Source organism: Nomascus leucogenys, chromosome X, assembly GCF_006542625.1.
Source record: "Nomascus leucogenys isolate Asia chromosome X, Asia_NLE_v1, whole genome shotgun sequence".
NCBI classification, from domain to species: domain Eukaryota; kingdom Metazoa; phylum Chordata; class Mammalia; order Primates; family Hylobatidae; genus Nomascus; species Nomascus leucogenys.
In genome coordinates this window covers 7,429,925-7,436,421 of record NC_044406.1, presented here as the reverse complement: position 1 = coordinate 7,436,421, position 6,497 = coordinate 7,429,925, and the positions used below count along the sequence as shown (strand labels likewise).

General features: G+C 39.8%; 1 pseudogene; it reads left to right on the top strand.

The window, feature by feature from the left end:
• The first annotated feature begins 2,660 nt into the window (after positions 1-2,660).
• On the top strand, positions 2,661-4,769 carry LOC100605187 (annotated as a pseudogene).
• Positions 4,770-6,497: the final 1,728 nt, after the last annotated feature.

The following is a 6,497-nucleotide window of genomic DNA, read 5'->3' as shown; positions in this document are numbered from 1 at the left end:
GTTTCTTGACTCTGTCAAAAAGTGACATTTTTACTTATAACAGGTCAGAAACTTGTAAAGGAATCACATAGAAAAGATACCAGGCCAGTCTTTCTAAGGGTATTTTACTGTCTCTCTCTCAAGTCAACCTCTACCCCTCAAAGCAGTCTGGTCATATCTGAAAACATGCCATTCCAGACAAAACCTTGGTAAAGTAACCAGTGTCTTCAACTATGTCCTGTTAACAAAAGAAAACAGATTTTTTTTTTTTTTTGAGACAGAGTCTCCCTCTGTCACCCAGGCTGGAGTGCAGTGGCATGATCTTGGCTCACTGCAACCTCTGCCTCCCAGGTTCAAGCAATTCTCCTGCCTCAGTCTCCTGAGTAGCTGGGATTACAGGTGCATGCCACCACACCCGGCTAATTTTTGTATTTTTAGTAGAGATAGGGTTTCACCATGTTGGTCAGGCTGGTCTCGAACTCCTGACCTCATGATCTGCCAAAGTGCTGGGATTTCCAGGCGGGAGCCACCGCGCCCAGCCAGGAAAACAAATTCTTATTGAACATATGCAAATAACTATATTGTTGTAAAATAAGAAAGCTTGCAAATAGTTTCCCAATTCTGGAGAAATCAGGTACAAAGAAATATGCTTTAACTTTTGCTCACAAGGATATATATATACTTTTTCAATTTGTGGTCAGCTATAAATAGCTTAACAGGAAAAGTTTTCTTAACTCTGGAAAGAAACACAAAAAGAATCGGCAATGTTTCAAACCAAAAAGTTATTTAAAAACTTTCTGGTATTTACTAGTTTAGTCCCATGCAATTAACTCCTGTGTTACATGATATTGGGCCAGCAGGCCTCATGAACACATCAGCTCTCCATTGAGAGTCCTGGAAGTTTTCTGTCTAGTCGAGACACACAAACCCTTTAACATTATCAGAAACCTGCACTCACGAGCATCAGAGTGCTTTTCATGAACTTTCCTAAAGAAGCTTTTGGACTGTAGCAGACCACAAACTGATTTTTTTTTAGAAAAATCAAAGTAAAACAATTGTGTGTGCATGACAAAAATATTAGAACAGCTGTTGTTGAAGACACAATTTTAACAAGGAAATTTGGTTATTGCTATGGAATACAGCAATTACAATAATAGTCATAATTATTACTGATAAGATTAAGACATCAGAATTATAGAAATCTCATACAATTTGGAACACATTAATAGCACATTTATATAAACTATAACTCAAAGAAAGTTAAACATCATTTCATATTTGATAAAGCATCCTGTATAATTTTAATACACCACATGAGCCAAATATGTCTCTCTTGAATTTTAGGGATCCTAACATCCAAAGCTAAAGGCTGAATTGAGAATATGATTTTGCAAAGTTTGTCAAATATCAAAGATTTAAAACACCTGATGTCACAAAATAGGATCATAGGTCACTGTAAAGTAACTCATTTAGCCATTTAGCCAAAATGATAATTCAAAGATTTTCAAAAGCAAAAACCTTTACTCTTTAATGGAGAGGAGACTCCAATTTCCAAACCATAAGACATGATAAAAACAGCTTGATGCCAGTTTAATCTGTCTCTCTCTCTCCCCTCTTTCTCTGCAGTTTACTCAAAAGGTAAAAAGAAATATTTCACTATCTTTCAATACTACATGAAAATCTTTTTCAAGAGAGAAAACTAAATTTTACCTTTGCATTAGTGTATTATTAATGCTGAAGTTAATTTTAATAAAATTTTATAAACACATATCTAATCTCAATCAGTGTGATCATAAGGTAAGATTTCCATAAGCCTTTTATAAGTTTTTATTTTTTTTTATTGAAGAACAGTTCAATTTTACAGGAAAACCTTGTTATTCTGACACAGGGGCACAGACTGGCGCTGTGTAAGTGTGATTTTGACGTTAATGTTCAGTTTATAGGAAAACTAAATAATCCCCTTTAAACTGTAGCCAACTCGATGACACACAGAACTCCTTTCACAAGATCAATTTTTCATAAACTTTCTACAAATTGCTTAAACCTTCAGTTTTGTTCTACCACTTTACTTTAGGACAAAATTTACTTTCTTTTCCAACTTTCTGCATCTGTTTAATTTTAGCCATTATGTCTTATTAGTTTAATTTACAATTCTTAAACTCTCTAAACTAGGCAAAATTGCTTTCTCTCTAAGAGAAACCACATTCGTGTGCCTTTTTAGAACACGTTTACAAAAATCTCAAAACGCATTGTACGTTTTGTGTGCACAATGCATATAGAATTTTCACTATATCTAGTAGTTTTAATTACATGTATTAATGACAATGTTAACTCTTAGTGGCCTTTATTTTTAGTGAAAAACTTAAGAGGTAAACAATTTTAGTTATGTATTAGATGCAGAGACCAAGGCAAACAATGCTTGAAGCTAAGTCTTGTCATGGCCCCCAAAGGCTGAAATCTAAAGACATAAGTTTATAGACAAGTTAAGCAAGTAGAAACATAGACAGAAGCATGTCTTGTAGATTGTAAGATTTTTATTTGCTAGTCTTCAAATAGTTTGTCTCCCACACTTTAGACTGTCAATCTCTTGATTACCCGCTGCGTTGCCCTAAGTAATTGTTAAGTAGGCAACTTAAAAATAGCACCAATAGACAATGGTAGTCACATGTATTGCCCAGAGGATGGCAGACGCTGGCTTGTGTGGTTCCCACAGACCTGTATCCCCTTGTGCTCGACTTCCTGTGTGATAGCCAATATATTCGCCCAACCCATAGGAGCTACGCAGCAGGATGCCAATGCTTCTTCCCTCTTGGATGTCTATAGCTTCTGTCTCAAGTCTGCTAAGGCCCCAAAGCAAAAGTTCCAGGCAAATAAATGGATCAGTGACTATGAAAGCTAAGAAGAAGACTTCATCCAGTGACAGTAGTGAAGACAGCAGCAAGGAGGAGGAAGAAGCTCAAGGGCCTCCAGGTAAGAAGGCTGTGAGCAAGTTTGTCTCAGCCTCCTGGAAAGGCTATCGCCAAAGCATCAGAGGGCAGCAGCAGTGAAGCATCCAGTGATGATGAGGAGGACGACAAAAAGAAAAAGTCTGTCCAGAAGGGAGTTAAGCCCCAAGCCAAGACAGCCAAAGCTCCTCTTAAGAAGGCTAAGAGCTCTGATTCTGATTCTGATTCTGACTCAAGCTCTGAGGATGAGGCACCAAAGAAACAGAAACCAAAGACAACATCTGCAGCAGCTAAAGCTGGGGCTAAAGTCCCAGCCACACCAGGTACTCCAGCTCAAGCAGCACCTAAAGTAGCCAACGGCAAAGCAGCCAGCTGCAACAGCAGCAGCAGCAGCAGCAGCAGCAGTGGTGGTGACTCAAAGGAAGAGATGGCAGCAGCCATCCCCAAGAAGACTGTATCTTAAAAGCAAGTTGTGGTCCAGGTCCCAGTGAAAGCAGCTGCCACCCCTACCCAAAAATTCCAGCAGTGAGGACTCCTCTGGTGAGGAGGAAGAGTAGTAGGAAAAAAAAAATGAAAAAACAAAAACAAAAACAAAAACCCAGGTCCCTAAAGTTCAGTGCCCCCCTCCTGCTCCTCCATCAAAGAAGTCCTTGTGAACCCAGCCTCCCAAGAAAGCTATGGAGAAGAAACAGCCTTCCGAAAGCATTGAAGACAGCAGCAGTGAGTCTGACTGAAGTTTGGAGGAAGAGGATGAACTCTTGCTAAGTCAGTCATCTCTAAAGCAAATACTAAACAACCTCCAGCAAAGAAAGCAGCAGAGAGCTCGCTCTTCAGACATCTCGTATTCCAACAGTTCCGAGGATGATGAAGCTCCTTCCAAGCTAGCCAGTACCAGCAAGAATTCCTCAAATAAGCCAGCTGCCACTACCAAGTCACCTGCAGCGGAGCCAGCTGCAACTCTCAAGCAACCTGCAAGCAGTGGCCAGAAACCTCTGACGAGAAAGGCTGACAGCAGTTCCAGTGAGAAAGAGAGCAGTTCCAGTGAGGAGGAGAAGACAAAGATGACTGTGGCCCCCCTTAAGCCCAAGATAACTGACAAAGCAGCTCCATATCTGCCTGCCAAGCAGGCTCCTGAGGGTGGTAAGGACAGCAGCTCTCATTCAGACAGCTCCAGCAGTGAGGAGGAGGAGGAGGAAGAGAAGACATCTAAATCCCCAGTTAAGAAGAAGTTGCAGAAGGCAGCAGGAGGGACAGCCCCTTCCAAGCCAGCCTCCACAAAGAAAGGAAAGGTCGAGAGCAGCAGCAATTCTTCCTCTGATGACTCCAGTGAGGAAGAGGAAGCAAAGCCCAAGGGCAAGGACTCTCCAAGACCACAAGTCCCCAAGGCCAATGGCACCTCTGGACTGACTGCCCAGAATGGAAAAGCAGCTAAGAACAGTGAGGAGGAGGAAGAGGAGGAAGAAGAAAAGAAAAAGGCAGCAGTGGTAGTTTCCAAGCTGGGTTCAGGAAAGAAGTGGAAGCAGCTGAGACTGCCAAAGAGGCAGAGACTCCTCCAGCCGAGAAAATAAAGCTTCAGACCCCTAACACATTTCCAAAAAGGAAGAAAGAAGAAAAAAGGGCATGATCCACATTCTTAAGGGTCAGGGAGGAGGAAATTGAGGTGGCAGACAACTCCACTGATGCCAACTGAGGTGCAGCCGGAGACTGGGGGAACAAGCCAATGAGGTTTTGAGGTTCACCAAAGGCAAATCTTTCTGGCATGAGAAAACCAAGAAGAAGCAGGGCATCTCTTGGGGAGGCTCAATCTCTGTCCAGGTCAATTCTATTAATTTTGACAGTGAGTGACTTGGGATATCTTTGCTGAAGCAGGGGTGAAGATCTGAGACCACTCATTTTCTCCAGTGGACCAGGGAGCCCTCATCTCTATAGGCAAGGGTCTTGATGAGGACAGAAGTTGAGAGTAGGTCCTAAGACTTTGAAATGTAACGTCCTCTGTGGTCCTTTTCTGTATTCCTAGTTTTATACAGACTTGTTTTTGAGTGTTGAGTATCAGGGATAAAATGAGGGGAATTTTATTTTTAAAGAAAATTTATTTTCATTGTCTCCTTCTTCCTGTTCTGTGGAAGTCTTCATACTGAGACATTGGAATATTTTATATTAAATCATTTCCTTTTGATTTTTGTTGTGATTTTCAAAGGTGGATTCCCACAGACATAAAGGGTCACATGTATGACCTTTTATAATTGGAAGAAAATTCTGCCTTTGTGAGTGCACAAGTCCACATTTCATCTCTCCTTCCCTCAAAACCCTAGTGGGGGGCATTAAAGAAGGTTAATGTACATGTAATGTGTGTTATACATGCACTATGTATTTTATCCTCCTTCACTGGGTCTGAGACTGAAGTTTTTAGTGAGCATGGACCTAACCTACTTTTTGGGATAAAATTCACTGTTTTGTTCCAGGCAAAATTCTGGTGTGGTGTGAATGCCATGGGTCAGTCTGAATATATTTTCTTCTGTAATTTTATCACTATTAAATAATGTTTGCAATACGTGCTTTGTTTTTTAATGTGAAGGCAAGCTTTTCTACTGTTGAAATACAGAGTTTGATGACTTGACCCTTACTAGTATTGAATACTAAGTTGAGGACTGCATCTTCTTATTTTCACATTATACAGAGCAAAATAACACAAAACTCAAGAAAAGCTTTATTCCTGGGATGCAGGGCTTGTTCTACATATGCAAATCAATAAATGTGATTCACTCCATAAACAGAATTAAAAACAAAAAATCATCATCTTATTAGATACAGCAAAAGCTTTCAATTCAATCCAGTAACCTTTCATGATAAAAATGTTCAACAAACTAGGCATAGAAGTAACGAACCTCGAAATAATAACAGCCATATATGACAAACCCAAAACCCACATCATACTGAATGGGCAAAAGCTGGAAGCATTTTACTTGAGGACTAGAACAAGGCAAGGATACAAACTCTCATCATTCCTATTCAGCATAGTTGTGGAAGCCCTAGCCAGAGCAATCAGGCAAGAGAAAGAAATATTAGGTTGGTGCAAAAGTAATAGTGGAGTTCGCCATTACTTTTAATGGCAAAACCGATTACTTTTGCACCAACCTAATAAGAGGCATTCAAATAGGAAGAGAGAAAGTCAAATTATCTCTCTTCACTGATAATATAATTCTATTTCTAGAGACCCTAAAGACACCACCAAAAGGTGCCCAGAGTTGATAAATAACTTCAGTAGTTTCAGGATATAAAATCAATGTACAAAATTCAGTAACATTTCTATTCACAAATAACATTCACACTGAAAGTCAAATTTATAATGCAATTCTATTTATAACAGCCAAAAAATATAGAATACCTAGAAATGCATATGACCAAGAAGGTGAAAGATCTCTACAGGGGCAGCTACAAAACACTGCTGAAAATATTCAAGGATGACATAAGCAAATGGAAAATCATTTTAAGTTCATGGATTGGAACAATCAATATCATTGCAATTGCCCAAGGCAATCTACAGATTCAGTGCTATTCCTATCAAGATACCAA